This window comes from Schistocerca nitens, chromosome 7 (assembly GCF_023898315.1).
Source record: "Schistocerca nitens isolate TAMUIC-IGC-003100 chromosome 7, iqSchNite1.1, whole genome shotgun sequence".
In the NCBI taxonomy this organism is placed as follows: Eukaryota; Metazoa; Arthropoda; class Insecta; order Orthoptera; family Acrididae; genus Schistocerca; species Schistocerca nitens.
The window spans coordinates 218,712,346-218,729,074 of NC_064620.1; the positions used below are offsets into that span (position 1 = coordinate 218,712,346).

The window sequence follows — 16,729 nt, forward strand, 5'->3', positions numbered from 1 at the left end:
AAGTTCCAAGTATGTTACAAAAGATTTCTCCTCCCAAAAAAATTATAGACGATTGTGCAAAACTTTTTGAATGCCCTTTGTAAATGGAGGAGTCCAGACCACAAAGTAATTGTGGTTTTAGAAGTCGAGGAATGGCTCTCCCAAAAGGCCCATTAAAAGGTTGACTTACCACAGGGGCATTCTGCTTCCTATTACCTGATTTGTTTTTAGGGCTGGTCCAAAACACTGAAAAAGCTATATGTAAAGTTGAAATTAGCTAGTGTGACAATGAACGCAATACTTTCAGCTGGAAACACATATGAAGGTTACGAAAATGAGCAAGCTTTCAGAGGCAGTGGCTATCTTCTACAATTAAGCTTTCAGGTTTTCAAATCTTGTCTGGTGCAGTACCCAACAGTCTTTCCTTCTTATCCTGTTTGGAAAGTCTCTTCTGACCCAGGATTCTCGGTGACATTTCCATAACTCTCATTTCCTAAACCTCATGAGTCCCTCTTCCTTCCCCTTTGGCCCTTCTGCCAGGAGGAGGAGCCATTGGCTCCGAAAGCTTGCACATTTCCTTAATTTTTATACATATTTTCTCCTGTTGCTGCTTAGTGAGTAGATTTTATTATCTGCCCAATTATATTTTATCTTGCTAATTTAAATGTTTCTATCAGGATCACATTGAACTGTGCCTCCTGTAGGTAAGTCATGACCAACTTTTCATTTCTCTTTAATTATAACAAACTTTTCAAATCAGTTCTTCAATTTTTATACAGTTACTAACAACATCTCAAGAATCTAAACACAGCAGGTTTTACACACACAGTGATACAACACTGGGAATAAGTGACACATGTAGTAAAACTTTGAACAGGTGCCAGTTTATTTCTAAAAACATACAGTACATTTCAATTTTATTCCATTCAACATCAAATCAAAATTCTGTCAAATTTACTGCAGATTTTGATTACCAACATCTGAATTACTGTCTTTTTTATGCATAAAATATTATAGAACTTTCATACTGAATTACCCAATGGATTTTCAAGCAACATTCAGAAATCATATTTTTATTATATAAAATAAAGTCTCAGTAAAGGTGAATCAAGAAATATGAATAATTATCTATAACTCATGTCACATGAAGTCAGTACTGGAGGGAACTAAAGCCATAGTTGCCTTCTGGATTCAGTCAACTGCCATAATTCACAGGCAGCAATACTTCAGCAACTATGAATTGTGTGTACACACGGCCCATAAGGCTGAACAATCATTAATGTTTGCTAAGGCATACCCATTTCCTTTGGAACACTATTACGAGCAACTCTGTACACAGCTGCTAGAACAAATGTAGGGCAGAAGTATTAGCATCCATTCTGATCATTCCTTTTCCCCCCTGTTACTTAACATATCACAGCACAGAACAAAATATCAAACTAGAATGCTTATGTAAACACATTGGTTCACGCTTCGATTGCAACTTATTGCACCTCAGTTGTCCAGTCTTGACAACAATCAATTTCTCTTTTTGCCATTGCAAAAAGAAATTGGCCAATTCAGTATCTAAGAGGCCCCATTTGTTTTAGTGTACTCAATATAATATACATCTACAATTCCATAAAATGAGAGGATATTGACTTTGTAGACAAACTATTTGCAAACAATCTGTCTCCAAATGTTTTTTGCTCGCAGAGGCAGGAGTTATTTTTCTTAAGTACAATTTATGTCAACAAAAATTTTAAGTCACACATAGAAATTATGACCATATTCCACAGGAAATAAATTTTTGTTGTGATTTACTTCAGTTGGTTGTTATCACTCTGAGTTACGTTTAAACTAACAATTATGTAAGACTATTGCACAGAATACATCAAACATATCTGTTGGTAAATTATTTTGACCAGTTTGTTAATTCCACTCTTAGAGGCTGTGTGTACACTTTACTGGCATGCAAACAAATAAATGCATACTTTTCTCTGTGGCAGGATATTACAATACTGCTTTTACAATATTGAAATAAAATGTGTTTATAGATAAAGGATGTACTAAAAAGAACATATGTTTTAGTCTATAATAACAAATTATTTATTTATTTTGCCTGCTGGCAACCCATTTCAGTACACAGTACCATCCTCAGGCCAGCCCCTGACACGCAATCATCATGCTCGCTTTCCAGTTAGGTGTGTCAAATAAGTAACTGATACACCCACTTGGGAAGTGAATGTGATGACTGCATCCTAGGGGATGGCCTGAGAATGGTACTGTTAGTCACTAGGCAAAATAAATAAATTGTGCCTTTAGACTAAAACATATATTTTTTCAGTTTGTATTGGTCACTGTTTCACTGACAGTATGATTCAACTAGCTTCAACATAGGAAAGTTCAATGTTTTTTTTTATTTTTTAATGACGAGTGGTTCAGACAAATGTATCAGAAACACCTGGGGACTAAGAAGAAAAGTATTAAAAATATTGGAACAATACAAACAATGTGTCAGACATGTAGAATCCAGAATGTGACAGGACATGCAGGAACCAAGAATACAGACACTCATTACTTGAGGAGTTACATACACTGTTTTGAATAATGCTCCTTATCATTTTCGTAAAAATAAAATTTTTATGGGGGGAGGGGGACAAGCCCTACTCAAGAGTCAGTTTTCAGCCTAAAAGTTCCTGCAATATAGATAACATTGCTTTTAAGGTTCTGATATATTTGATGGAAGCTTCTGGATGTTAAGATGCCATAATGTATATAAACAAGAATATTCAAAGGTGCTCGACATCTACAAAGGAAACTATCATTCTAATTTAGAACACCAAAAAACAGCAAATGAGAAGTACCTTTCAAGTTCTGAGTAAAGTCATGGGAAGACATAGATGTCATGGAGACAACTTGATAGAAGAGACATATAAGAAACTGCACACAAACAAATTACTCTAACCAGAACGGAATGTTGACTTATAATTTTCTTATTAGCACTTTACGCTGGGAAAAGTCAACAAGAATCCACTTTCACCAAAATGTGGACAGTTGCTTTATCTCTGTTTTGTGTCAGAGTACTGTGCAAAAACCTATGTACACAGAGCACACTACATATGTCTTTGTAAGACATTTGAAGCTCATAATTTAAAATCCAATGTAAGTTGTGATATGAAAGAAAACAGAACACACATGGAAAAACTGTCTGCTACATTGGAGCATTTTTCAAAAGTGCAATGTTTATTTTGGCAGAATAAGTTAACATAAATGATTTTTAACACAATAAAATATGTAAAGCACATTAAAATGGGCAGTAGATGGATGTAAATAATAGATAATTGGATAATTAACAATTAATAAACCCACCTTTAAGGTGAAGTACCAAGTGTTAGATTGTTCCACAAAAATGTGTGTGTGTGTGTGTGTGTGTGTGTGTGTGTGTGTGTGTGTGTGTGTTTCATCCTACACATTTCTCTCTACTTCTCAAAACTTTCATCTTATAGGTATGTTTTAGTCTGCTCTCTAAAACATAATTTATATCCCACTAATGGCTTCCATTTATCATAATTAAAGCACTAATATTAATAGTAATGAACTGGAACAAATGAATACCACCTATAGTAAGTAATAATATCCCCCACATACTGTATTACTTGCACTAATATGAACAACAATTAACGAATGTTGAAGAAAAAAGTAGAAAGAAAACAAAAAGCAGGTGTTTAACATTGGGGAAAAAAATGCTGCATTAGGACATTAGCCACACCACAAAACATACACAATGATGTTCCATAAAAATCACTATGAGGCAACATTTCCTTCAAGCTGACGTATTCACATCTCACATCCAATGCTTACATATTTTCAGTCTTTAAAATATGGAATTATAACATTTTTAAAGCCATTAATTAAGACTATAGTGACATATTAAATCATGGTACCATAATAAATAAACATTAGAAAGTTGTTAAAGCAATCTCAAAGTAACAACAACCTACTTTTCTACTTTAATCTCTACTTTCCCTGAGCAGTATTAATTTATGTTAAATTCCTTCAGTACAGCAAAATTTTGAATCTTGTTAAAGTTATGTGCAGCATAGCTTCATTCGTCTTGTACATCACTGATACTTTGGCCCTAGCAAACTGCATAAAAACATACAATTACTCAGTTACCAACAAAACTGATCAAATTTCACCATAAACAAGACCTTCTGGCATACCAGAAAGCACATGTACGAATAAATAAATTTGCAAAATTACAGTATCATAACCTCTAATTTTTTGATTACAGCCTATCTGTACCTGTGTAACAATGATGTAATTTGAATTTCTCAACAAACTGGCATTATGGTCTATATAAGATTTGTATGTCTTCCAACAGCTCATAAAAATAATTTTCTGAAAGGCACACCAATATGATGAAATGCTTCTTTAGTAAACTTTTAATTCCATGTGTTTTAGTCACTATCATATATAAGCTTCCTTCAAAATATTTCGATTTTCTTACTTCAAAGGTTTTATTTAAAGACTACTGTACACTTTTTTATTACTCCCAAAACACTTTTTTGCTAATTTGTAATTCCTATGTACTTCTTCAACATTTCAGTCTTCTGTGTGCATTGTTTCAGCAGACAATATTTTTACTGTCATATATTCCTGCAAACAGAAAAAAAAAAAAAATAGCAAAATTCTGCATTCCACAGCATACAAATTAATTATATGTTCACCATGTATCAATACAACATATGCTCACTTAAAATTAAAAATCTATGAAACTGCAGAGAGATACTGCAATTCTGAAATAGTTATTTTAGGTATTTGTATAAAAGTTACCAGTGATACATACATAAGTTTCCATTTTTTTACTTTTAAAATCCTAACATGCCCTATCAGGCTTCTCTCTAGGTACGAGGTCTTTTCTTATATATGGCACCCTAGTATTGGTTTATTTCCTACTCTACTTGTCTATTCCAATTACATCCAGATTCTTCTCTTCTCTGTTACACACATGTACATTTGTAGAGCATAAATTTCTAAGACCTACATCCATAACTGACACACACAGCTTTTTTCTGTTGATGGTGGTTTTCTTTTTTAAGGGCCAAAATGCTGTTTTGATTGACCTTTCTTTGGCCTATGTACGTAACTTTCTTTTAAATCTCTCAAGCCACCATAAATTAGTTGATGATGTGACTATTCAGCTACTTCACTTAATCAGACATCTCAACTGGACAAAAACTGCCAGAGAAAAGTGAGAATACTGGTTAAGGCAGTACAAAGTTGTAAGTGGTCACTAAAGTTCATATCCACATAACAACAACACTGCGTTCAAGTCATTTTTTATTCTATACTTTCTAATGAAGGTGGTTGTTATAACTAGGTCAATTTGTAGAAACTATTCAGTAACAAACTGAAGTTAAAAGGTAAGTTGAGATGGTGCAATAGAATAAGTATCAATTATAGTAAGCTGAGGATCCTTGTTTGTGTATCAGTCTGGCATACAATTTGAATAAGAGATCGGTGTGTGATGAACTAATAAGCAAAACATTACATTCAAACATCTCAAAGTGACACCTGGTACCATCAAAAAATCGCCAGGTCTTGTTGGAACCTAAATCTTTTGATGCTGTGTCACATTCAGATATCACTCCCTATTTCTACCATGACACAGTCTCTCTCACTCTTTTTCTAAGATACATCTTTTTCAAACAATGGAAACTCCAGGTACAAATATCAACAATGTACGAAAAGACAGATTGCTAATTACCATAAAATTTACACGTGAAGTTGTAGACAGGACAAGTTAACAAAACACTTAGACTTAAAGTTTTTGGACACAGCCTGCACCAGAAAAAGAGAAACACGCACCATTCATTGACATAAGCAAGCAAACCTCGCACACACGACTGCCAACTCTAGCAGCTCAGGCCAGAATGCACTATCATGTGCGATGGAAGCAGCAGTCTACAGGGGGCGGAGAAAGCAAAGGGATAACATTGTACAGGTGGGGGAGGAAGGAGCACTGTCCAGCAGAGTTTGCACGGACTAGAATGCCAGCAGGTGCAGTGTCAGGAGGTTGTGGACCAAGAAGATGGGGAAAGCAGCGAGAAGAAGGAGAGGAGTGGGAAAAGATGGGCAGGTGCATTGGTTAAGTGCAGCAAATAAAGAGGGTGGGAGATGAGAATGGGGAGGAGGTGATAGGGCAGACAGGGTGGATACTGTTGGGTGGAGGGTATGGGGACAGTATGCCTATCTGCAGTGACAAGAACTCCCATGCCCAGTATGCTGAGGATGTCACCAAGACTTTCACAGACAGATACTATCCCCCAGACCTAGTCCCCAAACAGATCTCCTGTGCCATTTCCCCACTGCCAATCCTCCCACCACTCCCAAGAAACAGCCACAAAGAAGTGCTCCCTTTGCCGACCAGTACCACCCCGGAGTGGAACAACTGAACCACATCCTTCGCCAGGGTGTTGATTACCTATCATCTTGCCCTAAAATGAGGGACATCCTACCTGAAATGCTTCCCAACCCTCCTAAAGTGGTATTCCATCAACTACCCAATTTCCACAACATCCTAGTCCACTCCTATGCCACTACCACTGCCAACCCCTTGCCACAAGGAGAATATAACTGTGAGAGACCAACATGCAAGACCTGTCCAAACCATGCACCCAGCACTTCCTAGTCCAGTTCTGTCCAGGTTTATCCCATCCCATCAGGGTGACGGCCACTTGTGAAAGCAGCCACGTCATTTACCAGCTCTACTGCAAGCACTGCACAGCATTTTGCACTGGCATGACTACCAACCAGCTGTCCACAAGTCTGACAGGCCATCACCAAACTGCAGCCAAGAGCAAAGTAAATCACCCTGTGGCACAACATACAGCTGAATATAAGCTTGATTTCAACGGTTGCTCCGCTACCTGAGCCATCTGGATCCTCCTCTTCACCACCAGCTTTTCTGAGCTGCACAGGTGGGAATAATCCTTACAATACATTCTCCATTCCTGTATCCTTACAACACATCCCCCACCCTCATAATTATCCTGGCCTCAACCAATGATAACACACTGTACCACGCCCTCCACCTAACAGTTTACACCCCCTCTGGCCTATCACCACCTCTATCTTCTCCTATTCTCTTTGTTTTCTGCCCTCTGCCACTGCACTTACCCACCTTTTCCCACTCCTCTCTTTTTCGTTCCATTTTCCCCACCTCCCGGGCTCACAACTTCCTTACAGTGTGCTTGTTGGCATTCTAGCCCTTGCACACTCCGCCAGACAGTGCTCCTTTCTCCCCCGTCTGTACACTACTATCCCTTCTCCTTACCTATCTCTCCAAATTGCTGTTTCCATCCCACATGATAGGTGCATTCTGGCCTGAGCTGCCAGAGTTGGCAGTCGTGTGTGTGAGGTGTGATTACTTGTGTGGATGAATGGTGTGTGTTTCTCTTTTTCTGATGAAGGCTGTGCCTGAAAGCTTTATGTATAAGTGATTTAATTGCGCCTGTCTGCAACTTACCCTTTAATCTTTATGGTAAGCAGCAATCTATCTTTTCCTACAATGATGATACATTTTTTTCTTTTCTATCCTGTTGCTAGACAATTCCTCCTCCTTTTATAATAGTTTTCAATTTATGATTCAGCTTGTTATCTCTTTTTCTTATATGTAGCAGTCTTTTGGCAAAAGAGTAGTTTCATTTTTCTACATTACAAAATCTTAATTCATAATTCTTTTCCAAATTTATAATAACTACTCCACTTTTTCTACTTCGTTTATTTATTTCATAAACGATTACTCTCTTTCTCATGTGTTTTGTTTAATGTTGGGCTTCTTTCTTACATAATGAGATAAAGTAGTCCTTCATAACACTGCTTTCTTTTCTTCTAACTTCCAAGTCATTACAGCAACTTCTCATGACTTCTTTATATTGTCCTCTAGTGTTAAATTTCTCTTCTACTAAGTGAATCTTGCTTCTTTTTTCTACTAAGATAACCTTTCTTCTTTTTTCTCCACATCACGAAAATGATTAAAATCTGTAGAAGACAAGATTTCATGAGAACAAAATCTGTGTCTTTAAATGCAGTAGTACATTAATAAGACATGTTGCTGAGATGAGCCTTGTTTGTAAAATGATATCCACAAAATAGGTTTTGTCTATGGATACTAACAAAACAGTGATGCTAAACTCTGGACTATGGAGGTAGCAGAGTACTGTTCTACTTAAGACGAATTTGAATGATCACTTCTTTCCAATTATTGGTCAAATGACATACAGAACAACTCAGGAACGAAATGCTTACCCTGGAACCATTCAACTCCTGGTAGGGTAGCCTAAGGCATTGCTTTGAGAAGTATATTAATAAGACAAGACACTGAGATGGGTCAATGTGACATCGTGATATTCTGCGAATTATAAAGACAAAACTACCTACGATGTTCAAGAGAAGTTGATCCACGTATCCATGGAAAACTTAGAGGAATTTATGTTGGTTCTTGGATCCACAGATCTAACACCTGAGGATACTAAGGCTAGGGCAGGTAAATCAGTAAATTAACTGGCTTTTGCTATCACTGGCAACAGTCGCAGGCATAACACACTGGGAGGCTAGCATGTGGCCCGACACGAGCATCAACAGAATGCTCAGTGTGAGCAATGTAACAATGGTTACAACAACAAAAAATAGTTGTCCATCAAACAACAAACAGGACAACTGGACATGACCACATCTAGCTCCGACATGTCAGTTGTGGCCTGGAGTAGGAGTCTGTGATGGAAGGATTAATTTTCTTTATTATAACCATGGTGCAAACATTATGCAGGAGCTATACACTGATATCAACAACAGTAGTACTGACTGTTTGACCAGTTGGTTGGTTGATTTGGGGGAGGGGATCAAACAGTGAAGTCATCAGTCCCATTGGATAAGGGAAGAATGGGGAAGGAAGTCAGTCATGCCCTTTCAAAGGAACCATCCTGGCATTTTCCTGAAGTGATTTAGGGAAATAACAGAAAACCTCAATCAGGATGGCTGGACGCGGGTTTGAACCGTCGCCCTCCTGAACGCGAGTTCAGTATATTTGACCAATCTGCAACCAACACGTGGATAACGAATTTAACTGTCCCAATAACATCAGACACAGGCTAGGCTGTGTATGTAATGTCTGCCAACTTACACAAAAGAATCTGTGGACGAATAACAGTTCCATCTTTACCAGTGAGATATCTTCTGGGAGCAGTTGGTACCAGAACTAAGAATCTGAAAGTACAGACCAACCTCAATGTTAGGCTAGGTAATGCAACAGTAGGATGCACATTCCTATTGGTGGACAGTCTTACTGTATACTACAGTATCAGCACCAAGTTCCTTACATAAAAGGATGCAAAGCTCAACTTCCCTTTAGGAAAGTGCTATTTATGTTAGATAGCATTCAGATTTTAAAGAATTTACTTAACGATGCCCATTGGAAACACTGCCAGGATATCAGGGTAAAGTGGATCAGTAATGAGACACACAAAATACATAGATAACAGCTTGAAGCTACTGCCGTTCCTTGCATAAAGGAGCACACTGAATCAAAAGTTACACAGTCAATCTCTTTAACTGGAAACCAGTGCTCTCAGCATTTGGAGATGTTACTTAGGTACATGTATGTGTTTGAAGAGAAGTCTGGAGCAATCCCTCTATCAGCACTGCCTAAATGTTGTGCCAAACAAAGCATTCTGACACAGTTTATATTCCGTTCCATGGTCGAAAAGATGTGCTGTACACAGAGATTAAGAAAGTGCTTGAATTGTACACAACAGAACCCTAAGACAGTCCATACTTAGCTTGCTTCTTGCGACAGTGAGACCTGGTGGACATGTTAGATTAGATTAGATGCAAGAGTTATTAATCTGATTATTGTGCCTGATATTGATTATTGTGAGACAAAATAACATAGATGACTTCCATGCGTTAGCTGTACATTGTTTATACATGCAGAGAAAGAGACCAATTTAACACATTGCTTTTTTGTCTTTATGTGAATTCATGTGCATTCATAGCAGCAACTGACTTTGCCCTAGAACCTGAGATCCTAGACTAGGTGACAGTTTGTGGATGATTTGCTAATAGCAACACAAATGGAATCAGATCAAATCGCTCAGACAGAGAAAATGTTAAATTCTAGCAGGCTAGAGTAACCGTCAACCTGCAGAAATGAAAGTTCAGACAGGAGCAAATTAAGTTACTGGATTATCTAATTACATCCAATAGGCTAAATTAGGTGCAACAGCCTCACCCCTCACACAAGAAAGCAATTGAAAGGCTTCATTGGTCTCGGATCTTACTACCATTAGCTAAATTCAGAAAACTTTTAAACTTACTGAGAAAAAAAGTACAGTGGCATTGGTCATATGATTGCCAAATGGCATCTGAAAACATCAAACAAGCACCTGTTAGCTCCAAGACACCCAGACATGTAAGTTGTTTCTTTTTTTATTATTGTTGACTGATGCTTTATGTGCCACTTGTGGGCTTGTCTCTTCCAAGTCAGGGGTGTAGATAGAGCTCCTACATTCTGTATTAACGCTTTCATGGATCAGATCCTATCTATCTGCGAGAACGCATAATCAACCACCAAGTTAGAGACGCTCGCAGTTAAATGATTATATAGAAAGTTCCATGAATACCTAGCTGTAGCCCACACAAAAGTTTACCGAGAACACCAGGCACTATGCTTCCTACTAAATAGCAAATTATTGCATGCATGCCTAACTAGATGGTCTCTAATACTCCAGGAGTATAGTAAGGACAATATAATGGCCAATGGCAGAGCCTTAATGTTTGCATGAAAACTGCAATATGCAGAAGCAGTCTTCATATTTTAGGGTATTACTAATGATGTATGAAGTTCATAGGAAATATTACTTAGATTTATGCAGAAATATGGCAAGGCTAAAAACTGCAGATCCCAGTGGGACCATGTCAAACAATAACTGCTGTAAAACCAGAATTAAATGCTTGCCAAGCATTGTTGTTGTTGTTGTGGTCTTCAGTCCTGAGACTGGTTTGATGCAGCTCTCCATGCTACTCTATCCTGTGCAAGCTTCTTCATCTACCAGTACTTACTGCAACCTACATCCTTCTGAATCTGCTTAGTGTATTCATCTTTTGGTCTCCCTCTACGATTTTTACCCTCCACGCTGCCCTCCAATGCTAAATTTGTGATCCCTTGATGCCTCAAAACATGTCCTACCAACCGGTCCCTTCTTTTTGTCAAGTTGTGCCACAAACTCCTCTTCTCCCCAATTCTATTCAATACCTCCTCATTAGTTATGTAACCTACCCATCTATTCTTCAGCATTCTTCTGTAGCACCACATTTCGAAAGCTTCTATTCTCTTCTTGTCCAAACTATTTATCGTCCATGTTTCTCTTCCATACATGGCTACACTCCATACAAATACTTTCAGAAACGACTTCCTGACACTTAAATCTATACTCAATGTTAACAAATTTCTCTTCTTCAGAAACGCTTTCCTTCCCATTCCCAGGCTACATTTTATAACTTTAAGTGTCTCATTTCCTAATCTAATTCCCTCAGCATCACCCGATTTAATTTGACTACATTCCATTATCCTCATTTTGCTTTTGTTGATGTTCATCTTATATCCTCCTTTCAAGACACTGTCCATTCCATTCAACTGCTCTTCCAAGTCCTTTGCTGTCTCTGACAGAATTACAATGTCATCGGCGAACCTCAAAGTTTTTATTTCTTCTCCATGAATTTTAATACCTACTCTGAAGTTTTCTTTTGTTTCCTTTACTGCTTGCTCAATATACAGATTGAATAACATCAGGGAGAGGCTACAACCCTGTCTCACTCCCTTCCCAACCACTGCTTCCCTTTCATGCCCCTCGACTCTTATAACTGCCATCTGGTTTCTGTACAAATTGTAAATAGACTTTCACTCCCTGTATTTTACCCCTGCCACCTTCAGAATTTGAAAGAGAGTATTCCAGTTAACATTGTCAAAAGCTTTCTCTAAGTCTACAAATGCTAGAAACATAGGTTTGCCTTTTCTTAATCTTTCTTCTAAGATAAGTCGTAATGTTAGTATTGCCTCACGTGTTCCAACTTTTCTACGGAATCCAAACTGATCTTCCAAGAGGTCCGCTTCTACCAGTTTTTCCATTCATCTGTAAAGAATTCGCGTTAGTATTTGTAGCTGTGACTTATTAAACTGATAGTTCGGTAATTTTCACATCTGTCAACACTTGCTTTCTTTGGGATTGGAATTATTATATTCTTCTTGAAGTCTGAGGGTATTTCGCCTGTCTCATACATCTTGCTCACCAGATGGTAGAGTTTTGTCATGACTGACTCTCCCAGGGCTGTCAGTCGTTCTAATGGAATGTTGTCTACTCCCGGTGCCTTGGTTCGACTCAGGTCTTTCAGTGCTCTGTCAAACTCTTCACGCAGTATCTTATCCCCCATTTCGTCTTCACCTACATCCTCTTCCATTTCCATAATATTGTCCTCAAGTACATCGCCCTTGTATAAACCCTCTATATACTCCTTCCACCTTTCTGCCTTCCCTTCTTTGCTTAGAACTGGGTTTCCATCTGAGCTCTTGATATTCATACAAGTGGTTCTCTTCTCTCCAAAGGTCTCTTTAACTTTCCTGTAGGCAGTATCTATCTTACCCCTCATGAGATAAGCCTCTACATCCTTACATTTGTCTTCTAGCCATCCCTGCTTAGCCATTTTGCACTTCCTGTCGATCTCATTTTTGAGACGTTTGTATTCCTTTTTGCCTGCTTCATTTACTGCATTTTTATATTTTCTCCTTTCATCAATTAAATTCAATATTTCTTCTGTTACCCTAGGATTTCTATTAGTCCTCATCTTTTTACCTACTTGATCGTCTGCTGCCTTCACTACTTCAACCCTCAGAGCTACCCATTCTTCTTCTACTGCATTTCTTTCCCCCATTCCTGTCAATTCTTCCCTTATGCTCTCCCTGAAACTCTGTACAGCCTCTGGTTTAGTCAGTTTATCCAGGTCCCATCTCCTTAAATTAGCACCTTTTTGTAGTTTCTTCAGTTTTAATCTACAGTTCATAACCAATAGATTGTGGTCAGAGTCCACATCTGCCCCTGGAAATGTCTTACAATTTAAGACCTGGTTCCTAAATCTCTGTCTTACCATTATATAATCTATCTGATACCTTTTAGTATCTCCAGGATTCTTCCATGTATACAATCTTCTTTTATGATTCTTGAACCAAATGTTAGCTATGATTAAGTTATGCTCTGTGCAAAATTCTACCAGACGGCTTCCTCTTTCATTTCTTCCCCCCAATCCATATTCACCTACTATGTTTCCTTCTCTCCCTTTTCCTACTGACGAATTCGTCACCCATAACTATTAAATTTTCGTCTCCCTTCACTACCTGAATAATTTCTTTTATCTCATCATACATTTCATCTATTTCTTCATCATCTGCAGAGCTAGTTGGCATATAAACTTGTACTACTGTAGTAGGCGTGGGCTTTGTGTCTATCTTGGCCACAATAATGCGTTCACTATGCTGTTTGTAGCAGCTTGGCCGCACTCCTATTTTTTTATTCATTATTAAACCTACTCCTGCATTACCCCTATTTGATTTTGTATTTATAACCCTGTAATCACCTGACCAAAAGTCTTGTTCCTCCTGCCACTGAACTTCACTAATTCCCACTATATCTAACCTATCCATTTCCATTTTTAAATTTTCTAACCTACCTGCCCGATTAAGGGATCTGACATTCCGCGCTCCGATCTGTTGAACGCCAGTTTTCTTTCTCCTGATAACGACGTCCTCTTGAGTAGTCCCCGCCCGGACATCGGAATGGGGGACTATTTTACCTCCGGAATATTTTACCCAAGAGGACGTCGTCATCATTTAATCATACAGTAAAGCTGCATGCCCTCGGGAAAAATTATGGCTGTAGTTTCCCCTTGCTTTCAGCTGTTCGCAGTACCAGCATAACAAGGCCGTTTTGGTTAATGTTACAAGGCCAGATCAGTCAATCATCCAGACTGTTGTCCCTGCAACTACTGAAAAGGCTGCTGCCCCTCTTCAGGAACCACACGTTTGTCTGGCCTCTCAACAGATACCCCTCCGTTGTGGTTGCACTTATGGTACGGCCATCTGTATCACTGAGGCACGCAAGCCTCCCCACCAACGGCAAGGTCCATGGTTCACGGGAGGGCAAAATAATGGACAATGGGGGGGGGGCAAGCATTATACAATAAAAAATGTAGTTTTTCTCTACTGCCTTAATCCAGAATCCGATCAGTGGTGCGTTTGCATCCCTACAGATTAAAAAAAAAACTGATCTGGTATACTCACTGCGTGTGGGAACACTTTGATGATATAAAATGTGCCAGCAAATTCGGGACTGATTGTCATTTTCTGTACATGCATAGGAAAATGCAAAAATTACTGAGAACCTACACGTCTGCCAAAAGACAAAACCATCGAAAAGGTACTGTCAACCGTTGCAGACAATACCAATGGATGTCTTGTGACCTAATTCCCAGAGCATGTTCATATGCTAAGTACCTTTTTTTAAAATTTGTTAACAAAATATCTAAGACTGTATTCCACAGAAAATGTTACAAGTTCGCATATAACAAAGAAGCTAGTGGACAATTATATCCCAAAAGTAGGAAAGCCACTTGCTTTGCTCCCTGATAGTGCCACACATTTCACTAGCTATCACTGGAGAACTTTTCTGTAACACCAAAGTACAATGCAGAAGCAAACCTTGTTGAACAGACGTTCAGGGAGTTAAATAATTTCTGAAGGGTGTACTGTCATAACAAGCAAATGATGTGGATCAATTATGTGAATTATTTCAAGAGATTATGACTAACCTTCAACAAACATCAGCAATTTGTGCTCGAATCAAGTTTATGCTCAGGAAGGAAGAGAAAAATGTATGGGTAAATTTACTCACTCAGATTCCAAGGAATGCAGGGGTGTTTTTTTTTCTTCTGGTTTTAGGGCGCACAACTACAATGGTCATTAGCGGCCAGACTAAGTTATAATTGTACCGCGAGGCACAAGGTTAAAACAGCAACTAAAACGGACAACACTATAAAAGACATATTAACAGGCATAGGATTAAAAAAACAGCATAATCAAATGTCCATAGACAGGTTTGTCAAGTAGATAAAACGAAGAACGTGAGCAGCTGCTCCTGGGTCATCCGCTAAAATGGCATCCAGAATACATGGCAGGCCAAGATCAACGTGCAGTGTATTAAAATTCGGACAGGACGTTAAAATGTGGCGTACTGTCAGCAATTGCCCACATGGGCATAAAGGCGCCGGCGCGGCCGTCAGCAGATGGCGATGGCTGAACCGGTAGTGTCCAATTCGTAACCAGGCCAAAACGACCTCCTCCCGCCGAGAAGGGCGTGAAGAGGTCGTCCAAGCCGTGGGAAGAGGTTTCAAAGCCCGAAGCTTGTTGTCCGTAAGTGCAGCCCAATTGGCATGCCACAGCGATAAAATGCGCTGACAAATGACCCTGCTACAATCTGATGAAGGGACACAACAAGAAGCTGTCCGAGGCTGGAGGACCGCAGCCTTGGCCGCGGCATCTGCAGCTTCGTTCCCAGGGATACCGACATGGCCAGGAACCCACATAAAGGTAACCGGAAAACCATCGTCCGCCAGCTGCTGAAGAGAGCGTTGGATCCGGTGCACGAAAGGGTGAACCGGATACGGATCACTGAGGCTCTGGATGGTGCTCAGGGAATCAGAGCGGATGACATAAGCAGAATGTCGGTGGCGGCAGATGTAAAGAACAGCCTGGTAGAGGGCAAATAGCTCAGCTGTGAAGACCGAACAATGGCCATGGAGCCGGTATTTGAAACTGTAAGCCCCAACAATAAAAGAACACCCGACACCGTCAGTGGTCATCTTAGAGCCATCTGTATAAGTGAAGATCGTATTGATGAACTTCGAACGAAGTTCGACAAACCACGAATGGTATACCGAAGCTGAGCTCCTTTGGGAGCGAGCCGAGGTCAAGGTGAACGTGAACCCGAGCCTGGAGCCAAGGTGGCGTTTGCCTCTTGCCCACTCGAAAGGTTGCAGGGAGTGAAAAATCAAGGTTCTGAAGGAGGCGACGAAAGCGAACTCGAGGGGGTAGCAGGGCAGAGACATACAACCCGTATTGACGGTCGAGGGAGTCGTCAAAAAAGGAACGCTAAGACAGGTGGTCGGGCATTGACAATAGCCGACAGGCATACCAACAAAGCAGTATATTGCGCCGGTAGTTTAGTGGCAATTCACCGGCTTCAGCATGAAGACTCTCGACAGGACTAGTATAGAACGCTCCAATCGCAAGACGTAAACCCCGATGTTGTATAGGGTTGAGGCGGCGTAAGATGGACGGCCGTGCAGAGGAGTATATGAAGCTCCCATAATCCAGCTTTGAGCGGACGATCGACTGATATAGGCGAAGTAGATGCAGGGGTGTGACAAACACTAATTATCTTGACAGACAGAGCTAGTTAGAGAGAAAAGTATTCTGACATGATATTATCTAGAATACAAACAATTGCTGCTGGTGAGAGAGTATGCTTTCTTCGCAGTTAAGGAACTAAAACCATATTTGTGAGGATTTACGGCAAAATATTACTTATTTTCCCTTGCATAAATATTAGTAGTTTATGTTTTTCTGTGGGTACTGTAAGTAACAATGTATCACTTTATT

The 16,729-nt window shown here is 39.4% G+C and overlaps 1 protein-coding gene across 3 annotated transcripts in view; it reads right to left on the reverse strand.

The window, feature by feature from the left end:
* Positions 1–843: 843 nt before the first annotated feature.
* Positions 844–16,729, reverse strand: part of LOC126195382 (malonate--CoA ligase ACSF3, mitochondrial) — a 94,285-nt gene continuing 78,399 nt past the window's right edge. For all 3 annotated transcript variants that reach the window (XM_049933963.1, XM_049933962.1, XM_049933964.1), the window contains exon 11: positions 844–4,620. The gene's annotated coding sequence lies outside the window, so the exon portion shown is untranslated. The remainder of the gene's footprint in view (positions 4,621–16,729) is intronic.